The sequence below is a fragment of the Callospermophilus lateralis genome, unplaced genomic scaffold (assembly GCF_048772815.1).
Source record: "Callospermophilus lateralis isolate mCalLat2 unplaced genomic scaffold, mCalLat2.hap1 Scaffold_143, whole genome shotgun sequence".
Lineage (NCBI taxonomy): Eukaryota > Metazoa > Chordata > Mammalia > Rodentia > Sciuridae > Callospermophilus > Callospermophilus lateralis.
This window is the reverse complement of record NW_027512573.1, coordinates 2,035,174-2,062,795: the sequence shown is the minus strand read 5'-3', so window position 1 is coordinate 2,062,795 and position 27,622 is coordinate 2,035,174. Positions and strand designations below refer to the sequence as shown.

The 27,622-nt window shown below is 34.5% G+C and overlaps 1 pseudogene; it reads right to left on the bottom strand.

Moving 5' to 3' along the window:
- Positions 1-9,401: 9,401 nt before the first annotated feature.
- The window catches only part of LOC143382676 (C-type lectin domain family 4 member A-like), a 45,386-nt pseudogene continuing 27,165 nt past the window's right edge, over positions 9,402-27,622 (bottom strand).

The following is a 27,622-nucleotide window of genomic DNA, read 5'->3' as shown; positions in this document are numbered from 1 at the left end:
GAGGCTAGTTTTTCAGTAGATTAATAATTTGAAAGAACTACTGTGACTGTGAGCAGGCTCAGCATGGCTGGTGGAGGTAGGTTATTGGGGATGTGCCCTTGGGGGTTGTAATTTGTCCCCATGGTCTTTTTCTCTTTCTGTCCTTACATCCTGGCTGTCAAGGGGTGGGAAACTTCCCTCTTCTGAAGCCCTTTTGCAATGGTGTTCTACCTCATCTTGATTCCAAAGCAATGGAGTCAGGCAACCATGAACTGAACCTCTGAAACTTATGAGTGAAAATGAACTTTTATCCACAGAGTTGTTTTTGTCAGTTATTTTCATAAATGTGTCAAAAGTTGATATTAAAAAAAGAAAAAAACTGTTTATTGATTAGAACTCATCTGGATAATTTTTCATTTTATATCACCCTTTAAATTCAAACCTTCCATAAACCCTGCTACACACACATTATTTTAAAGATGTTGTTGAGAAAACTAAAGGAAAAGGCCCTGAAATGCACACAATGCAAGGTAGATGGAAGAAGAGAGTCCCAGAACTGGTTTTATGGTTTAGATATGATGTCCCCCAAAAGCTCACTTGTGAGACAATGAAAAAAGTTTTGGAAGAGAAATGACTAGGTATTGTAAGGGTCCGGCGAAGCGTCGGAGGGAGAGACCACAAGAGACCGGCTTCATGCAGTTGGCAGAAGGGGTTTTATTGATTCAGCATGCTGAGGCTCCAGGCTCACTCAGGAAGATAGAGCAGCCCAGAGCCCAGAGCAGAGGTTAAGCAGAGCTTAAGTACTCTTTTTGGAGAGGGCGGGGGGCTTTGCATACATGAGAACAAATCATCATGAGGCGCGGGAAAATTGAAAAACAACTCTGAGACCTGATTAGTACATTCATTGGCGGGAACAGATTGGATGGGGGTGATTGGCCACTTCTAAGCGGGGTACACATTTAAGCTGATTGGTTTTGGGGCTTGGATGCCTACGTGCCGGGCTACTCAGAGTCCCAAGTTATTAGACAACCAGAGGAGTCAGTGAGAATATTTACTGGGCAGTTCGGGTATTGTCCTAACAGCTACAGGGATTACAGGTTTTGGGGGTAGCAGAGGAACTTAACAATACTTGGTCTTTTACTTTTTAACCCAAGCCCTGCAGTTTAGAAACTTTACAATGTCCGGTCTTTTACACTTTAACTCAGGCTCTGCGGCTTAGAATCAGCTTAGAAATTTCACCTTTACAGGTATTAGCCTTAGCCTAATCAGTGAATTAATCCCTGGTGGAATTAACTGAGTGCCAACTGAAGGCAGATGGGATGTGGCAGGAGAAAGTGGTTCATTGGGAATGTGACTATGGGTATGTATTTTGTACCTGGAGAGTGGACTCCCTTTCTCTCTCTCTCTCTCTCTCTCTCTCTCTCTCTCTCCCTCCCTCCCTCCCTCTCTCTCTTTGCTTTATGATCACCATGTGAGCTCCTTAGACCTCTTGAAATCATGAGCCTTCAAATGAACTTTTTCTCCTCTACAATTGTTCTGGTTGTATCCTTTAGTCAGAGTGGTGAAAAAGCTGACTGAAACAACTGGCTAATCACATGATGAAATGTTTCACTTCTGAGCAAGTGCACTCTTTATTGTGGCAATCAAGAGCATTTTTTGTAAAATATACATTTTTAAATTTCTTCATTTTTGTTGAACCATGGCACAGAAAAAAGACCACCAACTCCAATTTTAAATCAAATTAAAGCAAGCTTGCACTGTGTACACAAGAAAAGCTGGCCACCAGCAACTGTCTCTCCCAAAACCAGACTAGAGATCAGCCCAGCTCTCTGGGAAGAAAAGTTTTATATAGCAAAAAAAGTTTCAAAGGCGGGTGTCTTGGGAACTTACAGCTTACAGGGTTCTGGTAAATGTAATATAAGGGCAGATAGCAGATTAATGATCTACATGGGATGATATTTCAAGGTAGGGGGTAAATTCAGATCCCAACATCAGAATTTATGAGATGTAACTGAGGTTTCAGAGAGGGTTATTATCTGGTCATGGGGCACCAGGATTTATGAGGCACCACTAAGGTTTTAGAGAGGGTTGTTATCTAGTCAATGAGACCCAGGCACTGAGTTCAGAGTATGGACAGGAATTTCAAGTAGGTTTAGAAATATCAGTAATTTATAGTAAAACAGAAATTAACTTTTAATGACTTGTGAAAAGATGGCTCCCGATCTTAAAATGGAATTAGTCTGGGTTGATCAATTTTCATCCCTATGGCACAAATATAATGTAGTGAGCTCAATTACATGAAGTAAAAGTTCCCCCAGAATATAGTATAAGGTGCTCTTTGGAAAATAAACTAGTAAATTCTATATACAACATTAAAAATAATCAAACTTAAACCCCCATAAAAAATGTGTGAATTTGACCATAGTCAGAAAATTAGTAGCAAATGGAAAGACTCAATTGCACAATCCCTGAAAATCATATTGAGATGTCCACATGCACAGGTTATCATTATTCATAAAATGATCAAACCAGGTCAATGAATTACATGTTTCATTATAAGTATGATATATTTAGTATTATTTTACAAAGAAAATGTAAGAATTTTAGTAAAGAAGAGAATATAAATATTCCAGGGGTCATTTTGACTGACAACCTGTAGACAGAAATTATAAAACTGATGTTTCAGTCAGATTTTTCACTGCTATGACTAAAGGACCCAACCAGAACAATTATAGAGCAGGAAAATTTTATTTGAGGGCCCATAGTTTCAAAGGTCTTAATCCATGGAACGTCATTTCCATCACTCAGGACTCAAGGTGATGTTGAACATCATGGCTAGAGAGTGTGGCAGAGGGCCCCCCACCACACCACAATACAGATTTCTGGAGAGAATCCCAACCCATGCCCACCCCGAGAGTTACCCCCATGATGGGGTTACTTATTCACCAAAGCATGGCTCCATAACTTGACATCAGGGTACATATAAGCTTGAGGCTGCCACTCCATGAAACTGGGATATTGCCACTTCCATCAAGGGACAACAATAATGACCTGGTAAGACACCACCAAGGTCCCTGTGGGCATTGCTGCACCAGAGGTTTCTCTATTACGGGTGCTAACAGTTATCCTATTGCTGCAATAACAGGAAGTCTTGCATGGGGTTTGCCTATCTCTTGTTTCTCCTACTAACAACCAACTTCTTCTTATTACCCTCTCAATATCATATAATCAAATACCTCCATATTCTCACATCCTATATCATAAACATCTCAGCCAACCCCCCAGTTCCCCTTTCTACCATCAGAAACTGTAAACCATTATGCAAACCTATTGAGTATATGGTAGAAGATAACCAAACTCATCATTTCTGAATACAGTGACAAAACTGTAAATTTAAAAATAGAAGCTAACTGATATATGGCTGCATTTGGGTACATTCAGTGCTTTAATATTGATCTCTCCCTTAAAAGTGAAATGTTGGTAGGCTGTAGGGACACTATAAGACAATAGGACAGAAACTATAATACCTTGAATCTACACTGCAAGAGAGGACAATACATAGACATCATGAAAAAGAAGGGGAAAAGGTGCCCCAAACAAACCAAGATACTACAACAATAGAATGCATAGGTAGCTCAATAGGCAAAATGTCATAGAAAGAGTTTAGAATATACATAACAAAAATGATTTGAGAATTAAAGAATAACCTAAGTGAGCAGGTGCATGCAAAAATCAATCACTCCAACAAAGACATAAGAGAAGAAATACAGTTTACCATAGATCACACCAACAGAGAGATAAGAGCAAATACAGGTTGCAAGATATTAGTTCAAAAAAGAAATAGAGATACTGGGAAAAAAACAGAAATCCTTGAAATTAATGAATCAATAGGCCAATTAAAAAACTATAGATAGCATCACCAACAGGCTAGATCATTTGAAAGACAGGACCTCAGACAATGAAGACAAAATATGCAATCTTGAAAATAAAGTTGACCTCACAGTGAAGATGGTAAGAAACCATGAACAGAATATCCAAGAATTATAGGATACCATCAACAGACCAAATTTAAGATTTATGGGGATAGAGGAAGGTTCAAAGATTCAAACCAAAGGAATGCACAATCTTTTCATTCAAATAATATCAGAAAATTTCCCAAGCATGAAGAATGAATTGGAAAATCAAATACAAGAAGCCTATAGGACACCAAATGCACAAAATTACAACAGATCTACACTAAGACACATTATAATAAAAATGCCTAGCATACAGAATAAGGATAGAATTTCAAAGGCCACAAGAGAGAAAAATGAGATTACCTGTAAGAGAAGACCAATTCGGACCTCAGCAGATTTTTTAACTCAACCAGTTTATTAACTTTTAACCCAGACACTCACAGCTAGGAGATCCTGGATCAACATATACCAGGTTCTAAAATATAATGGATACCAACCAACAATCTTATATCCAGCAAAATTAAACTTTAAATTTGATGATGAAATAAAAATTTTCATGATAAACAAAAGCTAAAAGAATTTACAGCAAGAAACCCTGCACTACAGAACATTCTTGGCAAAATATCCCATGAGGAGGAAAATAAAAACAACAATGAAAATGTGCAAAGAGAAGAATTACAATAAAGAAAAGTCAACCAAATGAGAAACCAAGTCAAGTTAAATACCAAAAATAAACAAAAATGACAGGTAATTCAAATTATGTCTCAATAGTAACCCTAAATGTTAATGACCTAAACTCATCAGTCAAAATACATAGGCTGGTATATTGGATTTTTTAAAAAAGACCCAACAATATGCTCCCTCAAGAGACTTGTCTCATAGGAAAAGACACCCACATACTGAAAGTGAAAGGTTGTGATAAAAATACACCATTCACATGGTCTACATAAACAAGCAGGGATTTTCATCCTCATATCAATTAAAATAGAATTCAAGCTAAAGTTAATTAAAAGGGATAAAGATGAACATTTCATACTTCTTTCAACAAGACATACAGTTATAAATATATATGCCCCCCAAAATGGAGCCTCTATGTTCATTAATCAAACTCTTCTCAACTTCAAGAGTCAAATAGCCCACAATACAATAATTCTGAGTAATTTTGACACACCATGTTCACCAGTGGATATCTTCCAAACAAAAGATAAGCAAAAAAAAAAAATAAAAATAAAACTCAATGATACAATCAATAACTTAGACTTAACTGACATATATAGAGTATATTATCTATCAATAAGGGAATATACATTCTTCTCAGCAGCACATGGATCCTTCTCTAAAATAGACCATATAGTATGACACAAAGTAAATCTTAGTAAATATAAAAAAGTAGACATACTACCTTGCATTCTATCAGACCACAATGGAATAAAATTAGAAATCAATGATAAAATAAAAATAAAAGTTACTCCAACACCTGTAGTTTAATAACATGCCATTGAAAGAACAATGGTTGCAAAGATATCAAGGAGGAGATTTAAAAATTCTTAAAGGCAAATGAAAACAAAAATTCAACATAGCAAAATCTCTGGGACACAAGAAGGCAGTTATAAGAGAAACATTCATTGCATGGAGTTCATTCCTTACAAGAAGAAAAAGCCAACAAATAAATGACCTATCATTACACCTCAAAATCCTAGAAAAAGAAGAACAATTCAACCTCCAAAATCAGTAAAAGATAAGAAATAATTAAAATCAGAGCTGAAATCAATGAAACTGAAACAAAAGAAACAATTGAAAAAATTGACAAAACAAAAAGTTGGTTCTTGGAAAAAATAAATAAAATTGATAAGCCATTAGCCATGCTAATGAAGAGAAGGAGAGAAAACACTAAAATTAATAACATCCATGATGAAAAAGGAAATATTATGATGGACACTAAAGAAATACAGCAGGTAATTAGAAATAATTTCAAAACTGTGTACTCCAATAAAATAGAAAATACCAAAGGGATTAACAAATTTCTAGAGGCATATGATATGGCCAAACTAAAACCAGGTGATATACACAATTTAAACAAATTAATTTAAAGCAAAATTAGAGGACATCATCTGAAGATTACCTACCAAGAAAATCCCAGGACCATATGGACACAAAGCTGAGTTATATAAGACCTTTAAAAAAGAACTAATACCAATAATTTTCAAACTATTCTATGAAATAGAAAAAGATGGAACACTTCCAAACACATCCTATGAAGCCAGTATCACCCTGATTCCAAAACCAGACAAAGGCACATCAAAGAAAGAAAACTTCAGGCTAATATCTCTAATGAATATATATGCAAAAATTCTCAATAAAATTCTGGAAAATCGAATACAAAAAAATATCAAAAAATTAGTGCACCATGATCAAGTAGGGGTCATTCCAGGGATGTAAGGCTGGTTCAAAATGCAGAAATCAATAAATGTAATTCTTTACATCAATAGTCTCAAAGATAAAAATCATATGATCATCTCAATAGATGCAGAAAAAGCATTTGATAAAATACAGCATCCTTTCATGTTCAAAACCCTAGAAAAACTAGGGATAACAGGAACATTCCTCAACAATTCCTCAATTGTAAAGGCAATCTATGTTAAGCCCCAGGCCAACATCATTCTAAATGAAAAAAAAAAAAAAATGAAAGCATTCCCTCTAAAAACTATAAGAACACAGGGATGCCCTCTATCACTACTTCTATTTAACATAGTTCTTGAAACTCTAGCCAGAGCAATCAGATAAATGAAAGAAATTAAAGGGATATGGATAGGAAAAGAAGAACTCAGATTATCACTATTTGCAAACAAGATGATCCTATACTTGGAAAACCCAAAAAGTTCCACCAGAAAACATCTATAACTAATAAAAAAATTCAGCAAAGTAGCTGGATATAAAAGCAACACCCATAAATTAAAGGTATTTCTGTACATCACTGACAAATCCTCAGAAAGAGAAACTAGGAAAACCACCCAATTTACAATAGCCTAAAATAAAATAAAATAAAATAAAATATTTGGAAATAAACTTAAGAGCTGAAAGACCTCTACAATGAAAACTACAATATACTAAAGAAAGAAATTAAAGAAGACCTTAGAAGATGAAAAGCTCCACCTTGCTCTTGAATAGGCAGAATTAATATTGTCAAAATGACCATATTACCAAAAGCACTATACAGATTCAATGCAAGACCAGTCAAAATCCCAATAACATTTCTCATAGAAATAGAAGAAGCAATCATGAAATTCATATTGAATAGCAAAAGCAATCCTTAGCAAGAAGAGTAAAGCTGGCGGCATTACTATTCCAGACCTAAAACTATACTACAAAGTAATAGTAACAAAAACAGCATGATATTGGCACCAAAATAGACCTGTAGACCAATGGTACAGAATAGGGGTCACAGAGTCTAACCACATAACTGCAGTTATTGTATATTAGACAAAAACATATTGTTTGGCACATATTGTATATGTGCCCAAAACATACATTGGAGAAAAGATACTCTCTTCAACAAGTGGTGCTGGGAAAAGTGGAATCCATATGTAACAAAATAAAATTAAATCTTTACCTCTCACCATGCACAAAACTCAATTTAAAGTGGATCAAGGACCTAGGAATTAAACCAGAGACCTTGTGCCTAATGGAAGAAAAACTAGGCCCAAATCTCCATCATGTTGGAATAGACCCCAATTTCCTTAACAAGACTCCTATACCACAAGGATTAAAACCAAGAATCAATAAATAGGATGGATTCAAACTAGAAAGCTTTTACTTAGCAAAAGAAATATTCAGCAAGGTGAATAGAGAGCCTACAGATTGGGAGCAAATTTTTACCACAAGCACTACAAAATAGGGCTAAGTGGTTGAGTGTCATTGAGTTCAGTCCCCAGTACCCCCCTCAAAAAATTATATATATTATATATCTTGAGAAAAAATTTAAAAACACAGCAAAACAAAACTTATAGGATATGTCAAGGGAAGTCCCAAAAGAACATTTAAAACTAAAAATACCTATATTAAGGGGGAAAAACTCAAATTAACAACTTTATAACTTAAAGAACTGGAAAAGAATAGATGAACTCTCGATAGGGCAGAAGGGTGGGAGGGGAAGAGAGGGGACAGGGGGTTAGCAATAATGGTGGAATGTGATGGACATCATTATCCAAAGTACATGTATGAAGATATGAATTGGTGTGAATATACTTTATATCCAAACAAAGATATGAAAAATTGTTCTCTATATGTGTATAAAGAATTGTAATGTATTCCACTGTCATATATTTAAAAATAAAATCAATTAAATATTAAAAAAAAAGAACTGGAAAAGAACAGACTAAATTCAAAAGTAGCAGGAGGAATACAATAAATATAGAGTAGAATACATGAAAGCCTAGAAAAACAATTAAACAGATAAACAAAAATGACTTGGTTTTCTTACAGAATTTTTAAAAAATTGATAAGCCTTCAACAAATCTATAAAAGAAAAAAGAGAAAGGATTCAATTAAAATTGTAAATGAAATTATAAATTTGCAATTTGCAACAACAAGGATGAATCTGGAGGGCATTAATCTAAGTGAAAATATCAGGCAAAGAATGATAAATACTGTATGAACCCACTTCTGTATACAATCTAAAAAAGTGAGCATTAAGAAAAGGAGAACAGAATGGCAGTTGATAGGGGTTGAGAAGTGCGGGAAAAGGGAATAAGTTGGCCAAAGGGTATAAAATTTCAGTTAAAATATAAATAAGTTCTGGACACCATGGTGACTACAGTTAACAATATCACATTGCATAGCTAAAATTTGCTTTTTTATAATTTTTATTGGTGTATTATAAGCATACATAATAGTGGAATTCATTGTGATATGTTCATAAATGCACATAGCATAAATTTGTCTCCTTCAGAAAGATCTTAAGTGTTCTTACTAAACACAAAATAATGTAAACTATGTTAAGTAATGGAAGGTTAGATAACTTTATTATAATAATCATTTCACAGTATATATGAATATCAAATCATTACTTTGTAACCTAAGTATATAAAATTTGTATTTCCAAATTATGCATCAATAAAGTCAAGAGGGGAGAAGGGAAAACAGATAAGTGGGCAAACCACATCATATAATTTATGTCCATAAATATACCCTTAGCATTCAGACAGAGATTAGGGAACAGGCTCAAGTGTATTCTATGTATGCACAAAATAGGTCTCCAGTGTACTCTTTGTCATATAGGAAATGTCATTTTATGAATAAGCAAATGAATGAATAAACAAATAAATATGTAAACAGTTTTCTCAAAAAGTAAAATAACAACATACTTAAAAGCCTATGGAATTTCTTTCACATAAAGAGGAACTTAATAGTTATCTCTAGAATAATGGACATGAATCCAACAACATGTCCATGAAAAAGGTGTTTGATTCATAAGTAGATCTTCATCATTTCACAAATTGAGCTTTGAACATGAGCACAAAAAATATCATTCCAGCCCCATTGTTCATGATAGTTTAATACAACACAATGCTCTTGGACCCTGTTGGGCTCACCTAGATGCCAGAACCTGAAACAGAGAAAAAGCATGAGGTTATTCTTCCAGCACTGCTTTTAAAAGGGTTAGAGACAGTTATGGGGCCATAGGCTAGGGTGGAACTTTGTGGAAGTCAGGGTCAAATATGCCAAGACCAACACTTCCCCACTTCTCATGCAGTTTTTCCTCCATCAAAACCTTTAATATTTCCCTTGAAAACTGTGCCCACATCACTTAACATTTTCTCATACCTTATTGCAGCAAACCTTTCACCTAAAGACATCCCAGAGGTTGTTTTCTATTTGTGCATCCATAGTCCTATTGCCAGGGACTGTCAATCACTTGGCTTTGTTATATAATGAAAAGATATTAATCTGGTCTCATTATCAATATAGTTCTTTTTCCCCCTTTTTACAGGAATGATTTTGGACTCAAAAGGCAAGCAAAATCTCTAGAGAGCCTACTTATTCTTGTTTTTTTGGACAAATAATTTCATTTCTTTGATTCTCAGTTTGCCCATCTAAAAATTGAACCAGAGTAACAGCACTATATGTTTCACAAAGAAGATATGAGGATCAGAGGTAAAAGTATACTAAAATATTTTTAAAGATAATATAAATGTGGGTCTGGGTTGTGGCTCAGTGGTAGAGAGTTCACCTTATACGTGCAGGAGAGTTTGATCCTCAGCACCACATAAAAATAAATAAAGAAAATAAAGCAATTGCATCCAACTATAACTAAAAAAAATAAATATTTATAAAAAAAGATAATATAAATGTTGGATATTGTAATGGTATCAGAAGTTAGGATTTCTGATTTATGAGAAATATTAAATCATAATTTTAAAATAATCTGTAATGATCTTAGTAAGCATGTATTTATATTAAGGAGATATAAATAGGTTAAAAGCAAAGTACAATATACATGAATTTGGAAACCATTATTGGATTACCTTAGCTAAATTATCTGTACTCTCCACACTCCACTTTCTCATTTCTATAAAAAAATTATGTGTATTATATAAGATTTTCTTGATGATTAAATGATATAATAAAATAATTTAACCAAGTGCCCAACAGAACAAAAATGAGCTATTTGAATTTCATATCTTAGACCTGGGCACCCTAGATGTTAGACATGGTATATGACCCAGGTTTCCTTTATCTAATTCTGTACTCACGTGGTATTTTCGTTGTATGGTGTCTGATCAATCCATTGCCAATGTCTCTGACCCTCTGGATCTGACAACCCCACAAAATAAGCATGCGATTTATTCAAATTCCAGGTGATAAAATCCTTAAAGAAAAGAAAAAAAGAAATCATATCTGTAGAGTACTAACCGCAACTGGGGTGTTTTGGGGGGGTTTGTTGTTGATTACTTCATTTATTGTTAAATTAAGCTATATACACTATAAATATATCACAAGTAACTTTATGAACAAATATATTCACAAATTATTTTTAGTTTGGTAAATTTTAACTATAATTTTAATTGTATAAATTTATGGGATAGAATGTCATAATTTGATTCATACATACTGTGTGTAATAATGAAATCTGGGTAGTTAATATTTCCATCTTTTTTATATTTTTTAAAACTTCTTATAAAAAAATAAATAGATTTCCTATACAAAAAACTATGAATTTTCTGAAAAAGAAACGAAGAAAATGATTCCAATCACAAAAGCCTCAAAAAAAAAAATACCAAGGAATAAATCTAACCAAGCAGGTAAAAGACATCTATAATGAAAACTATAGAACATTGCAGAAATTGAAGAACTCAGAAGACGGAAATGGATAAGATGTTTCTTTAGAAGCTGAACAAATATTGTCAAAATGGCCATGCTACCAAAAGCAAAATACAAATTCAATGCAATCATCATCAAAATACTAGTGACATATTTCACAGAACTAGAAAAAAGAAAAAAAAACAGTCCTAGAATTCATTCAGAAGAATGAAAGACCCAGAGTAGCTAAAACAATTCTAAGCCAAAAAAAGCAATGCTGAAGGAATCACTATACCTGACTTCAAACTATACTACACAGCTATATTAACAAAAACTGCATAGTATTGACATAAAACATAGACCAATGGTCTAAGACAAAGAGACAAAACCACACATGTACAGTCATTTGATCCTTGACAAAGTGCCAAAAACACACATTGAAATAACAACAGCCTTTGTAACAAATGGTGCTGGGACAAACAGTTATCCATATGTAGAAAAATAAAACTAGACCCTTATCTCTTACCCTGCACAAAAATCAACTTAAAATATATCAAAGACCTAGAAAGTAGAACAAAACCTTGCAACTCCTTAAAGAAAGCATAGGCTCAATACTACACCGTATAGGCACAGGCAACAAGTTTCACAATAGGATGGTATCAAATTAAAAAGCTTCTGCATAGCAAAGAAAACAATTAGGAATGCGAAGAAAGAACCTAACGAATGGAAGAAAATCTTTGCTGGTTTCTCTTCTGACATAGGATTAATATCTAGAACATACAAAAAGCTTGAAAAACTTCACCAAAAAAATCAAATAATTAATAGATGGGCAAATGAATTAATCAGACTCTTCTCAAAAGAAGAAATACAAGTGGCCAACAAATATATGGGGAGAAAAGTTCCACATCATTATCATTTAGGGAACTACAAATCAAAACTACACTGAGATTTTCATCTCACACCAGTCAGAATGGCAGTTACCAGGAATACAAATAATAAATACTGAAGAGGATGTGGAGAAAAAAGAATGGTGTTACAGTGCTGGTGGGATTGTAAATTCGTACAACCATTATGGAAATGATTTTGAAGGCTCCTCAAAAGATTAGGATTTTTATCATCATATGAACCAGTTATAGCCCTTCTGCATATTTATCCTAAATAATTAAAGTCATCATACTACAAGGATACATGCATACTCATGTTTATAGCAGCACAATTCACAATGGCCAAACTCTGAATCCAATATAGGTGTCCATCAATAGATGAAAGGATAAAGAAAAGTGTGGTATATATAAACAATGGAGTTCAGCCATAAATAGAAGTGAAATTATGCCATTTTCAGGCAAATGGATTAAACTAAGACCATTATGATAAGCAAAATAAGTCAAACCCAGAAGGTCAGAGCCCACATGTTTTCTTTATTATGCACAAGCTAGAGAGGACAAAGCAAAAAAAAAAAACGTAGGGGTGGATCTCATAAAGATCAAAGGGAGATCAGTAGAGGAAAGATAGAAGGGATGGGAAGTGGGGAGGGAGAGAAGTGCTAGGGAATGATATTGACCAAATTATATTGTTACCTTGTGTGTATATACAAATATGTAACAACAAATCCCATCATTTCTCCAAAGAACGTTTTTGGTACTTTTGTCTAATATAAAATAATTGTAGTTATGTGGGTTAGACTCTGTGTCCTCTATTATGTACCATTGTTCTATTGGTCTATTTTGGTACCAATATAATGCTGTTTTTGCTATTATTGCTCTGCAGTAGTTTTAGGTCTGGAATAGTAATGCCACCAGTTTCACTCTTCTTGCTAAGGATTGCTTTGGCTATTCTGGGTCTCTTATTTTTCCATATGAATTTTATGAATGCCTTTTCTATTTCTATGAGGAATGTCATTGGGATTTGTATTGGGATTGCATTAAGTCTATATAGTACTTTTGGTAGTATGGTCATTTTGACAATATTAATTCTGCCTATCCAAGAGCAAGGTGGAACTTTCCATCTTCTAAGGTCTTCTTTAATTTCTTTCTTTAGCATGATGTAGTTTTTATTGTAGAGGTCTTTCAACACTTTCTTTAAGTTTATTCTCAAGTTTTCTTTTTGAGGCTATTGTAAATGGAGTGGTTTTCCTAGTTTCTCTTTCTGAGAATTTGTCACTGACATACAGAAATATCTTTGATTTATGGGTGTTGCTTTTATACCCAGCTACTTTTCTAAATACATTTATTAGTTCTAGAAGATTTCTGGTGGAATGTTTTGTGTCTTCTAGGTATAGAATCATATTGTCTGCAAATAGTGATAATCTGAGTTCTTTTTCTAACTGTATCCCTTTAGTTTCTTTCATTTATCTGATTGTTCTGGCTAGAGTTTCAAGAACTATGTTAAATAGAAGTGGTGAAAAAGGTCATCCCTGCCTTGTTCCAGATTTTAGAGAAAATGCTTTCAATTTTTTTTTTCATTTAGAATGATGTTGTCCTGTGGCTTAACATAAATAGCCTTTGCAATGTTGAGGAATGGTCCTCTTAGCCCTAGTTTTTCTAGGGTTTTGAACATGAAAGGATGCTGTATTTTATCAAATTCTTTCTCTGCATCTATTGAGAAGATCATATGATTTTTATCTTTGAATCTATTGATGTGATGAATTACATTTATTGATTTCTGAATGTTGAGCAAACCTTACATCCCTGGGATCACTCCTACTTGATCATGGTGCAATAATTTTTTGATATGTTTTTGTATCTGATTTTCCAGAATTTTATTGAGGATTTTTACATATATACTCATTAGAGATATTGGTCTGAAGTATTCTTTCTTTGATGTGTCTTTGTCTGCTTTTGGAATCAGGGTGATATTGGCCTCATATGATGTGTTTGGAAGTGTTCTTTCTTTCTCTATTTCATAAAATAGTTTGAGAAGTATTGGTGTTAGTTCTCCTTTCTCTCACCACACACAAACGTCAACTCAAAATAGATCAAGGACCTTGTGCATGGAAGAAAAAGTAGGCCCAAACCTCCATAATGGCAGATTAGGCCCCAACTTCCTTAATAAGACTTCTATAGTCCAAGAATTAAAACCAAGAATCAATAAATAGGTTGAATTCAAACTAGACAGCTTCGTCTTAGCAAAAAAAAAACATTCAGTGAGGTGAATAGAGAGAAAAGAGAATGGGAGCAAATTTTTACCATAAGTGCTTCAGGTAGAGCACAAATATCTAGGGTACATAAAGAACTCAAAAAGCTGAACACCAAAAAAAAAAAAAAAAACAAAATAACCCAATCAATAAAGGGACCAAGGAAATGAAGAGTCACTTCTCAAAAGAGGATACATAATCAATCAACAAACATATGAAAAAAAATTCTCAACATCTCTAGCAATTAGAGAAAGGCAAATCAAAACTAAGATTTTATCTCACTCCAGTCAGAATGGCAGCTATCAAGAATACAAACAACAACATCGTTGGCAAGGATGTGGGGGAAAAAGGCAGACTTATACATTGCTGGTGGGACTGCAAATTGGTGCAATCAGTCTGTAAAGCAGTATGGAGATTTCTTGAGAAATTGAGAATGGAACTACCATTTAACCCAGCTATCCCACTCCTCAGTTTATACCAATAGGACTTAAAAACACTATACGACAGGGACACAGCCACATCAATGTTTATAGCAGCACAATTCACAATAGCTGAATTGTGAAACCAACCCAGATGCCCTTCAGTAGATAATGTATATGCATACACAAGGAACATTATTCAGCATTAAAAGAAAATAAAATCATGGCATTTGCAGGTAAATGGATGGAGTTGGAGAATATCATGCTCAGTGAAGTAAACCAATCCCTAAAAACCAAAGGCTGATTGTTTTCTGTAATATGAGAATGCTGACTTATAATGGCAATGGTGGGGGGGAGGAATGGAGTAACTTTAGAGAGGAAAAAGGGGAAGGAGGAAAAGGGAGCATGAAAGGGGGTAGAAATGACGGTGTAATGAGTTAGACATTATTACCCTAAGTACATGTATGAAGACACAAATGGTGTAGAAATACTTTGTGAACAACCAGTCACTTGAAAATTTGTGTCCTATATGTGTAATATAAAATGAATTGCATTCTGCCATCATGTATAACTAATTAGAATAATAAATAATTTAGTAAACAAAAAATCCCATTAATCTGTACAAATGTAATGGACCAATTTTTTAAAATGTAGCAAAAATCTTTTGATTAACACATAACTATTATACATATTAAAGGTTATAGTGTGGTGTTTCCACAGTGATCTTTATATAGAAATGAGGGGGGAAAGAAGGAATAGCCACATGGGGTTCCCAGAAGTGCAGGTTTTCTCGGCTAAGCAGGGAAGTATCATATTTTCATTAACTCTGGAAGCAATTCCTATCCATAATCATAATGATTTCCTATCTCAGACTTATTTCCCCACTTTTGTTACTAAGGGAGCATTCTTCAAATTTGTGCATAATTAAATTCTTACAAATTTAATTATTTTTCACAGATTCTTAAATTTCATTCCTAATTGCTGTGACTCTTAATTTCACTTTATTTCCCTATTCAACTTAATATCCCTCTCTGTTAAACAGTTAATAATTTATAAAACATATACATATTGAAAGAACAAGCTGCTATTTTCATCCTTTCACTAAAGTCCCAGGTATTACTTTTAATTCCACAATTTCTTTCAAGTTAGGTTAGTTACATTGAAGAAGGTACAAGGTGTGGAATGTGAAGGCTGAGGAAGCCTCTCCTATCTGTCTTATGGAAAGTCATCTGTCACAGCACCAATATTCCTTCTTAGCAAGGATATGTACAAAAATCAGACAGGCTCATGACTCCATTGTCTCTCACAAAGTACCTGCTCTTCCTTGCTGTTGATCACCACCAGATGAGCCTCATTGTAGAGCAGTTCTCCTGACTCTTCTTCCAAGATCTTTGTTTAGAAGAAATAAAGTAGCAACTGGAACTAAATGACTTCCAATTCTTTGGGCAACAGCTCCAGACTTTTCCTTTATCGGGAAGAAGGAAATATAAGTGCAACATACGAAAAATCTATTTTTAAAGTGCGTTTATTATTAAAATTAAGGACCAAAGGAGACCACATGAGCACCGTTATCTTATCTTCATCCAGATGTAACAAAGAGCCAAGTCTGCCATCATCAGGTGTTAACGTGACAGGACCCATTTTTCCTTCTGAAGTGGTATCAGGAAAAGCCAGCAAAAACATAATAATTTAATAAGACCCCACCTCTGAAAACTCAATACAAAAATGTCCAAGGTTCAGCAAAAGATAGCTCTTTACACCAAAAACCAGGAAGTTCTCAAATGTAATAAAAACTGGTAATTGACTGATGTAAAAAATCATGAAAACAAAATGTTAGAATTATGTAACAAAGATTTTTAAAGCAGTCATAATAAAGATGCTCTAATAAGAAGGAGCAAACATTCTTCAAGCAAAGTTTTGTTTTTTTAAGAGAGAGAGAGAGAGAGAGAGAGAGAGAGAGAGAGAGAGAGAGAATTTTTAATGTTGATTCTTTTTAGTTTTAGGCAGATACAACATCTTTGTATGTGGTGCTGAGGATCGAACCCGGGCCGCATGCATGCCAGGCAAGCGCGCTACTGCTTGAGCTACATCCCCAGCCCCCAAGCAAAGTTTTTAAAACAGCAGACTCAACAAAGAAACAGAGATGTAAAAAAAAAACTACAGAAATTTTATCATTGAAAAATATAATAACATTTTAAGATGTGAGTGTAGGACTTAACATCAGAATGGAGGGAACAGAAAAATAAGTGAATTGGGAGGGACAAAAAACCAGAATTTTCCAACCAAATAACAGAAACATAATAAAAACAATAAACAGAACTTCATTTATCATGATTTCAAATGTGAATATACCAAACAACAGGTTTGCAAAATATATGAAGTAAAAATTCACACAAGTGGAAAGAAAAGTTGAAAATAGATTAATAAAATTAAAGAAATCCAGGCAGAAAATTAGAAAACCATTGAAGAACAAAAACTTTATCAACCTACAGAATCCAATCAACATTCTTAGAAGAGTCTACTCACCAACAGACTACCCATTCTTTACACGTGCCCATGGAGCCTATGACAAGATAGACCACATACTGAGATACAGAACATACTTCAAGAAATTTAAAATCATTAAAATCATATAGTGTCATTCAACAACAATGAGAGCAAACTAGAAATCAATGAAAGAAAGAAAACAGAAAATCTCCAAACACTTGAAACTAAATAATACATATAAATAACCCATGAGTTAAAGATGTGTCAAAGATAACTTTAAAAAATACATTGAATGAATGAAAATAAAAATACAACATATCAAAATTTCTAGGATATTATTCTTCAATAAAAGGAATCGGGGCTCTTCATAGAAATGGTTAATTCTAGATAGAAACAGAAAACAGACAACATGAGTCTAGAGAATTTTGTAGTTACAGAAAGTAAAATACAAAAACAAACAAAAAACACATTGATGGCAAATGACAAAGGCCACAAGAGCCAACAGAAAGACCACCCAGTAGTCAAAGTTAGAATAACAAGATAAATGAAGTGGCATTAGATTATAATCTGAAATATAAAGTAAATAGACATGAGTGCATGCAGATGTAAAAGATAGAGTAAATTAATAAACGGAATAGAAAAGACAAACCTCAAATGCATAAGAATTCCAAATAAATTATATAGATACTTCTTGATGGCTAATTTTATCAAGTTTTATCAAGCATTCTGGGTATTGCTTCAAGGATATTTCTGAATGAGAATTACATTTTAATTTGTGAAATTTTAGTAAAGAAGTTTGCCTTCCAAATGTGAGTAGATCTCATTCCATCAGTTGAAGATCTTAATGGAACAAAAGAATGCCCCCTACAGGCAAGAGAGAATTCTCCAGCAAATTTGCCTTTAGACTTAATCTGCAACATTTGCTCTTCCTGGTCCTGCAGCAGATTGTCATTATTCTCAAACTGCTACTTTTCCTGAGTTTCCACCCTGCTGTTTACCCAGATCAAATTTTAAACTTTTCAAGCCTCCATAATTGCAAAAGCCAAATCCTTAAACGAAATTGTCATATTCATATTGCATCTGTTCCTCCAGACAACCCTAAGTACTCCATCCTAATGGACAAGAATAACTCCTCAATCTTAAGGTGTGAGCTATGCATAGTAACTTCTTTACAAACAGTACAGTGTGGAAATGGAAGAAGGAAAAGTAGCTTTAAGTTCAGCATCAATTATTAAAAATTATTTTGATAATATATACTCTTGAAATAATGTGATGAAAATAGCATTTTACATCTATGACCTTCCTCCCAAAAAAACAAATAATCCCAATCTAACCATTAGAAAACTTCAACTTTTAATAGACAGCCTACAATATATAGAACAGTATTCCCCAAAATCGTCAGTGTCATCAAAAACCCGGAAGGTCTGAAAAACTATCACAGCAAATAAGAGACATGACAATTAAATGTAATTTCACAGACTGCATGGGACAAAAAAGAACAATAGTTGAAAACTTAGGGAAAAAAAACAAGAACTGTGGGTTAGGAAGGTGGCTCAGTGATAGACTTGTCTAGCATGTGTGAAACCCTGTGTTTAATTCCCAGTACCAAAAATATTGTAAATTTAATTAGTGATAATATGTTAATATTGATTCATTATTTGTAGCAAATACTTTTAATTACACAGTGGTCACTGTGTGCAGGATGGAATTAAAACTGGATCTTTCAATATCATATGCTTATGTTTTTGTAAATGGAAATATGGTCTTTAAATATCATATATTAATATAAATAATTCAATCTCACAATAATATAGCTATTATCATTACTGTCCTCATTTTTTTTAACTGGCATGTGAGAAAAGGAGCTGCACTGCACAGAAACTTCTGAAAGAAACACAGGCTGAATAAATGCAACAGCAATATATCCTGTTTCACAATTAAGCTTCACATGAACAACTTTGAATTCACAAACAAGAATATTAGACCCTATGAATTATATAATACACTTGTAGCTTAGAACGTTCATGAGATTCCACTTCTTATTATGATCTCCCTGGTAATCATAAATTCTGATTTGGGATCATTACCTACTATAGTAATTGAATTCTATGCACATTAAGTTTTACCTTTCATGGTTGAATTGATTTTTACACACTCCAAATTTGTATGAATCATTTCTTTTGTAGAATTTTCATAGTTTTTTTTTTCTTTGAGCAGCTGAGAATTTTCTTGAAAGAAAGCTGTAAAATAGAATAAAAATCAATCATTTTTTCAGTAGTATTTGGTTACTGCTCTATACATTGCTTTCTTGCATTCTACACAGAAACAAAATCCACAAATGTCTGATTACATGATAGGACAGAGCCTGACAGGAAAACTTTCCCCATGACCCCACAATCAATGAAATCATGATCCTACTACTTTTAAATGATTAGTTATCTCTCAGGAAGAGCTAAAGGGTGAAGAATTGAAAGAGGACATGACAGTGCCATCATAATGGGACCTAAAGGATCTTGTCCACAGTGTGCTTCAATACTTAACCTAAGACGCCAACAAAGGCTAAATATTGTAGGAAGGAAGTGGAAGTTATTTAAGGAAGTACACCACCTGGGACTTTGGGGGAAGAAAGAATTTGCTAATTTTAAGCAATTCTGGTTTATCTTAAAGAACAGAAAAAAATGTTTCTCAAAAACCCCAAGATTGATCAAGAGAAAATTGTTCTTCATCTCTTTTGTCTTTTAACTCTCTTCATCACAACTGATTCTAACTCCTCAGTGCACCAGGTCTCTCCCATTTGAGGACTAATTCACACCTCGCCCTAGAAATTGAATTTTCTGTGTTACAGTGTTATCTCAGTATTACAGCACTTGCCTAGCATATGCAAGACCCTGGGAGAAATTACTGCAAGAAATTAAATTTCCTCTTTCCCTCTAACCTCCTATTTGTTCCTTGACCCACTTCATTCTGGCTTTGGCTTTCATCAATTTATTAAAACAATCCTTGAAATGGATCATCAGTAATTTTCTAGGACCACTTATTAGTTGTCTTCTAATGACCTTCTTGCATCATTCGCCCTGGGTTTTCCTCTGTAGCTCTTGGTGCAGTGCTCTATCTGTTCCCACCTCCACTTTCTTGCTGCCACTTCTTATCCTCTTCCATCAGTTCTCTTCCTCCATTCAACTTTTTTAAAAAATGTAGCATTTTCAAGAGTTCTATCCTGATCCCTACTTCTTGCTTAATGTCTTCTTCTGGAGTGATAGCATATATTCCCATGCTGGGACTTGTTGTCATTATGTGAATGACTTCCAAAACTCCAGACCTCTTTTCTAAAATCCAAGAAAATATGCCTGCCACTGGACATGTACATTTGTGGTTTGACACATTTTTCCCAAAATGTAAATAATCATCTTTCCAAAAAAAACCTGCTATGCATCCTATATTGCCTACCTCTTTTAATAACTTCTTCACTGCTGAGTTTTACAAGATCAGAATATATATTCACACTTGACTTCTCTGGGTCCTTTAATCCCCAATATCATCAAGCCTTGGCCTCCTTCATTATATCTTCTTTACCATTCAAAGCTACCTTTCTTCTCTTTCTTCACTAGCAGCACTATCCTTAAATGATGCTCTCAATATTTCAAATGGGATTATGAATTAGCATCTGTTTGGTGCATTATAGTTATACATAATAATAGGATGCACTGTTACATAATCATATGTGCTTATAATATCATTTGGTCAATTTATTCCTAGTACATCCAATTTCTCTCCTCTCTTCCCTCACCCTGCCCCCTTCCTCTACTACTCTTCCCTCAATTTTCATGAGAGCTCACCCCTTTTTCTCTTTTTGCTCCCATATTATCACATATGAGAAAAGACATACAACCAGTAACTTTCTGATTCTGGTTTATCTCACTTAACACAATGCTGTCTACTTCCATCCACTTTCCAGGAAATAACACCTCTCCTTACCTTCACTCTTGTCCTCATAAATCCATTTTCACACCTCAGTAAAAGCATATCCCCATAAGTTAAATTTGACTATGTCAATTCCTTCCCCAGAATTCCACAATGGCTGGCCAGGACTGACTCACTGCAAGATGGGCCTCAATATTCCACCCGCCCTATACTCACACCCCTTTCCAATGTGACTTTCCATGTTCTCCAATCAACAAGTTGGGTCTGTTTCTTCACTACTAGAATATGAGCTGACTTTAAGATTCCATTTGGCCAAAAGAACATGCAAAAGTAACCATGCTAAATCGAAATTGAAACTTCATTGTGCTTGGTTTTCTTTTTCCCTCTTTCCTGGAAATCTGCCAGTGGCCATGTGAACAAACCCAGGCTATCCTGATGAGTAATGAGAGAAATGTGGTTATTGACCCTTTCATTCCAGCTGACATGATCTTCCTCAAAAGCCAAGTTGCCTGTGATTGGTTCCTAACAGCATATGCATGACTGAGTTCAGTCAGGACCTATGGAAACTCCCAATAAGACCAGTCTAAAGTGCCAAGCCACAGATGCGTGAGCTAAATAAATAGCTGTTTCAATCCACTGTTTTAGACTTCTTTATTAAGGAGCAAAGGATATTTTATAAAATATCAAAATTTTTTTATAATGGTAATGACATTCTTCATGATCTGAGTTCTGCTTATGTCTGCCACAACCAACTTCATTTCATAGTTTTTCACATAGTACTATATGCCATGTTTATATTTCCCCCAAATCTTTGATACTATGTCTGTTATTTTTGATACACATAGTCATAGGTGTCTCCTCCTTCAGCAAACCTATCTCAGCCTCCTGTGCTTACTTCTTACCTGAACAATACTTCCCATCTACTGTTGTAAGCACTGGTTATTTTGACTATTCTATTAAGGTCTTGACACCAGTGGCTGTGGCTATTTCTGGATTCTCTAACAAGGCGCCTAGCAAACAATATGTATGGCCATGGTTACTTTTCAAATTACCAAATTAATGAATGAAACATGTATCTTAATATATGCTGATATTTATAACTTTTGAAAACTTGATAAACTCTGAAATACAGGATATGAATAAATCTACTTATTTGTTAAATTGACTTCCTGAGTTATCACAGTATTGACCAAGACAGAAATTATTAGAAGGAAATTCACTGGAGAACTCTTCCTGGAACATTTCTTGACATCTTCTGCATGTTCACCTGCTTATCCCCAAATATAAATGTCTGTGAAGTCAAATAAGGCTAGATTTATAAATACAATTAAGGAATTATAGATGCATCCATACAAAGAATCTAATATAGAACTGATGACTCATAGATTTCATTCTGTAAACCAACACATACACATATATCTACTTTTCAAATTCTCTAAATGAAGACGAATCTCATTGTTTTTGCAAAAGCAAAATTCCCAGTGAATGCTCAGGAACTCTATCCACCCACCCAACCCCCAAAAAATTTATTTTTCAAAGGTCTGGATCATTGTGAATTGTCAATTTCTAATGAATAGCTTCTATTCATGAAAAACAGGCATTGCTAACTGACCCAGTTGGCATACTTACTGATAAAAGAGACAGATGATAAGATTTCCTTCAGCAGGAAAAGTATCAGCAACAAGGCAAAAAGAAGCTTGGAAAAACCAAAATTACTCTGGTGAGGAATGGTGTTTTCCCTGGGATCTGAAGAATAAATCAAATTAATTCATCAGTAATAAATTCTATCCTCATCAGTAATAAGTTCTATCCTTATTTCCAGTTCCTCCTCTATGTGAGTTGGTATTGTCAGTGTGATCAAAATATCTTACCAGAACAACTTACAGTAGAAAAATTTTATTTTGGGTTTGTGGTTTCAGAGGTGTCAGTCCATGGTCCGTCTTCTCCATTACTCTGGGCCTGACATGAGGCAGAACATCATGGAAGAAGAGTGTAGTGGAGGAATGCTGTTCAGCTCAAGATAGCCAGGAAGCAGAAAAAAACAACCAAGGAGCCAGGGAAAAAAATAATCCCTTGAGGAATGATGTTGATCAAATTATATTGTTATATCATGTACATGTATGAATATGTAACAGTGAACCCCATTATTGTGTAGAATTATAATTCATCCATAAAAATATTAAAATAAAAAGTATATAATCAAAAGGCATGCCCCTGTGACCAAATTTCTTCAGCCACACCCTACCTGATTACCAACCAGCAATCCATTCCAATTATTAATCCATCAAATACATTAATCCACCAGCTAGGTTATGGGTCTCATAACTGTTTTATCTCTTAACATTCATGAATTGCCACATAAACTTTTTAGAGCACATCTCATAATCAAGCCATAACATTTTACTCCTGGCCCTCAAAACGTCACATCCATCTCACAAAAAAAAAAAAAAAAAAATGAAAAATACATTTAGTCCATCTCCAAGATTCCCCATAGTTTTCAAAGTTCCAGACCACATCCAAAGTCTCCTCTGTGACTCAAGACAAACTCTGTGTTGTGAGCCTCTGTAAAAATCAAATGTTATATACTTCCAATATACAATGACATAAAGTAAATGTTCCCATTCCAAAAAGGAGGAATAAGGATATAGAGGAAGGGATGGAACCGAAACAAGTGAAACTCAGTCAGACAAATATTAGTTTCTGTAACTCCATATCAAGAATCTGGGGAATATTGTGGTGAGATGTAATCTTCAAAGGGCTTCTGCAGCACCACCTAAACGTCCTTGCTGGTTGTAATTCACGAGGTCGCTTTCTTAGGCTGATTCCCTCTACAGCCAACAGCTTTCCTCAGCAGACATTCCACATTACTGGCATATCTTAATCCCTGGGATCTCCATTTCAGCTTCAGCTTCCCCTTCACAGCTTCATGCGTGTCCTCTAAAGGGAATCCTGCAGGGATTCCAACACAGCTTCACTTTGTCTGAACACTCAAGTCTTCCTTTGAAATCTCTGTGGAAACTTCCATGATCCCCTGGCTGCCATCAGCTCAACAGCTCTACTCTTCCATGCCCTTCCACCATGATGTACTGCCTCACCTCAGAGCCAGAGTGATGGAGCTGACTCACCAAAGACTGACCTCTGAAATGTGGATCCCAAATAAAGCTTTCTTCTGTAAATTGTTATTATCAGGTATTTTGGTCACAGTGGGAAAAAAAGGAAAATCTCTCCTCTTATTACTTTAAATTTTCTTCTATAAACCACAATCACTAATACTGTGAATATTTGAAATAACATGAAAATGGAAATTTAAGAAAATAAATGTTTATTAAAAAAAAATTATAAAATACCCCAAAACAAAAATTTCTATCACTGAGAATAACTATTGTTAATACTTTGGCACATGTCTCTTCAGCAATTTTTGAAGTGTTTACAACTATATGTGCATTTTTCCATTTCATTGACATACATATTTACTGATTTCTGATTCATTATTTTCTTTTATAAGGTATCATGAACATTTTTTCACCATAATTTCTTTATTAATATTTTTATTATTATTTATTACACATTTAAATAATATTTCAGATTGCTTCCATTTATAAGTAAATTATACAAGATAAATCTTTCTAACCAAGTTTCATATTTTTAAGATAAAGTCAGCCTTTTTAGTCACTATTTCATGGTTTAAAACCATTTTCTGGACGGGGGCATACCTTCAAGCTACAGCAATTTTGCTTAGGAAACATAAAACCTAAAATTGGTCACCACCAAAGATGAGGGCGTCAGTGGGGACACATTCCATTCAGATAAAAGCACTAAATAGGGAGAAACACTTTCCTTAAAATTATGTATATTGTCTTAATTTATTCATTTATTTATTCAGTTAGTTTTATTTATATATGACAGCAGAATGCATTATAATTCTTATTATATAGCCTCTGGAACAGGAATCCCCTGTGTTTCTCCTTTTTTAGCAAAACAATAAGCTTTTTTATTCTTTTTCTCAAAAAATTATGTATATTGTCAATGATGAGGAGGAAAAACTCAGTATTATATTCGTTCAGTTCTGGAAATATAGATACACACATTCTTATATTTTCATATCTGCGGGGATATACAGTAGAATTCAATGTCTGATTTTCTGTAAATGATAATAGCAAAGAAAGTATTATGGACATTTTCTTTCCCATTTGCAACTTTACAACACCTTAATTCCTATCTACAGGCAGCACAATCCTCAGAGATTCCTGGGTGTCCCAGACATGATCACTCAGATAATATACCAACTAACATTACCTCTGCCCTGCTTATTAACTGTCTCTTCATCTTTCACCTCATAATTAACTTGACCACTGGAAAATGAATTTTACCTGCAGGAGAATTTGAGTTGGTGCCTGAGGACTTCAATTCATTTTTGAAATTCACTTCAGCATAATTTGTTCCCAAAGCCACCTTGAGAAGAAACTTTCTGCTTTTTTTTTTTTCAGAAATTTCTTGCAATATTTTTCTTAAAACATATTACAAGTGAGAATCCAGCCTGAGAGTAAATTGTTCTACCACTTAACTAGATGAAAGCACAAGTAATAAATATGCACATTCCCCTAAGATTGAAAACATGTGAAACCACTGGGCCACAGAGGTCCAATCTTCGTGACAACCAGATGAGAATTTCAGCTGTCATAGTAAATATAACTAAAAAATATAACAAAAGGGGTAACTCAAAAGAAATAGGAAGGAAAGGAAAAGAGGAACCAAGCAATTAAAGAAATCTTTTCTGAGAACTTCATTCTATAAGTTCAACAGCAAAACTGAAATTTGTGAGCTTCCATGTGCAAGTGTTACCTCTTATTAGCCAACCACCTGAGCAACACTTGTTCACATTGCGTTCATATCATCATGTTTGACTGATAAGGCAGCTCTTTTGTACTACATTCTAAGGTTATCATTGACACAAATCTCCTGAATACAGCCTGCCCATGTTCAGAGCCACCTTCCTATAGCATGGTGGAGAAGCAAAAGTTTAAATTTTATTTCTTTGGAAGGTGCTTCTCTGTAATCTCTGCATTCCCCTGCTGTTCATAATCAGTTCCATCATGAATCTCTATTCATTTTGCTACTGGTTACCTTGACAACTCCTGAAAGCCATAATAAAAGAGGAGGCCATCTTTCATTTCATACTTATCTCTCCCTTTACTCCCCACATCACCTTAACAACCAGCTCTGGAAGGTACATATGATTATACTTAACAGTTAGGAAAATTGAATGGAATCACATATAGAAGAGAATGAACTTGAGTGCAAAATCTGAATTGTTTTGTCCAAAGGACAAGATGTAAGCAGTCCAAAAACTAAATCTTTCATGTAGGACCAGTCCAGAGGGTTACTTTCAATTCATGCTCAGGTTCTTTACCTCAGGTCTCTCAAAATTATTCCCCTTCTTTTAATCACCCCTACCTAACTCTTTTTTCTGTCTCCCTTTTTTATCTGTCTCCCTCCCTCCACATCTCTCCTTCTCTCTCATCTCTATATTTGTTTCCATTGCATTTCTACGTGTGTGTGTGTGTGTGTGTGTGTGTGTGTGTGTGTGTTGCTGGGGGTTGAACCCAGGACCTTGTACATGCAAGGTAAGCACTCTACCAATTGAGCTATATCCCCCACCCTTACATTTATTTTTTTATCAACATATACTGAAAACCCTAAATTCACAGTAATACTTCTAATTCTAATTCAATGGCTCAGATTTCATTTTCATTTTCTCAATTTTCACATTTCTTTCTGTCACACTTCTATCACATTAGTGACAGAAAGAAATTTGTGTTCATTATCTTTAACTTATTCACTTATTTTAACTTATTTGATTTTACTCTGGATGTTACCAATCTCTCATCTTTTGTACCATCTTTCCCTAGACATTCTTTTCTCCATGATATATTCTTTACTTCTTGGGTCAACCACTGTCCCCTGCACAATAGTCCTACTCACTCTAATTGAGTGTTCCCACAATGGCCAGCCAACCACACCTCATCTAATAGACATTCTCCTCACTTTGCTGAGGTTCTGACACCTCGTACTAAGCCACCCTCAAATTTACAAACATGAAAAAAAAGTCAGTGTCCTACAAGATACTATTTACCTGAATATTTCAGTCAAGAACCATTCATACTGTTCCCTCAATTTGGGTGGTTTCTTGGAAATACAAAGGGATGTTTCAGGGACATGCTATATTACTATTCTACTTTTCTTTAAGAGTGACACAGATCAGATTCTTAAAGCATATCTCTCACCACCACATGGTCTCCCTGAGCTCTAACAGACCGATAAAAGTTCTTACCATATAAGGACCAGACTCCCCTTTTGGTCTATGCCATCATGTGGACAGCTTCCTTATCCAGCTGAGTCTCTGAAACCCACACCATGTCTATCTTCTG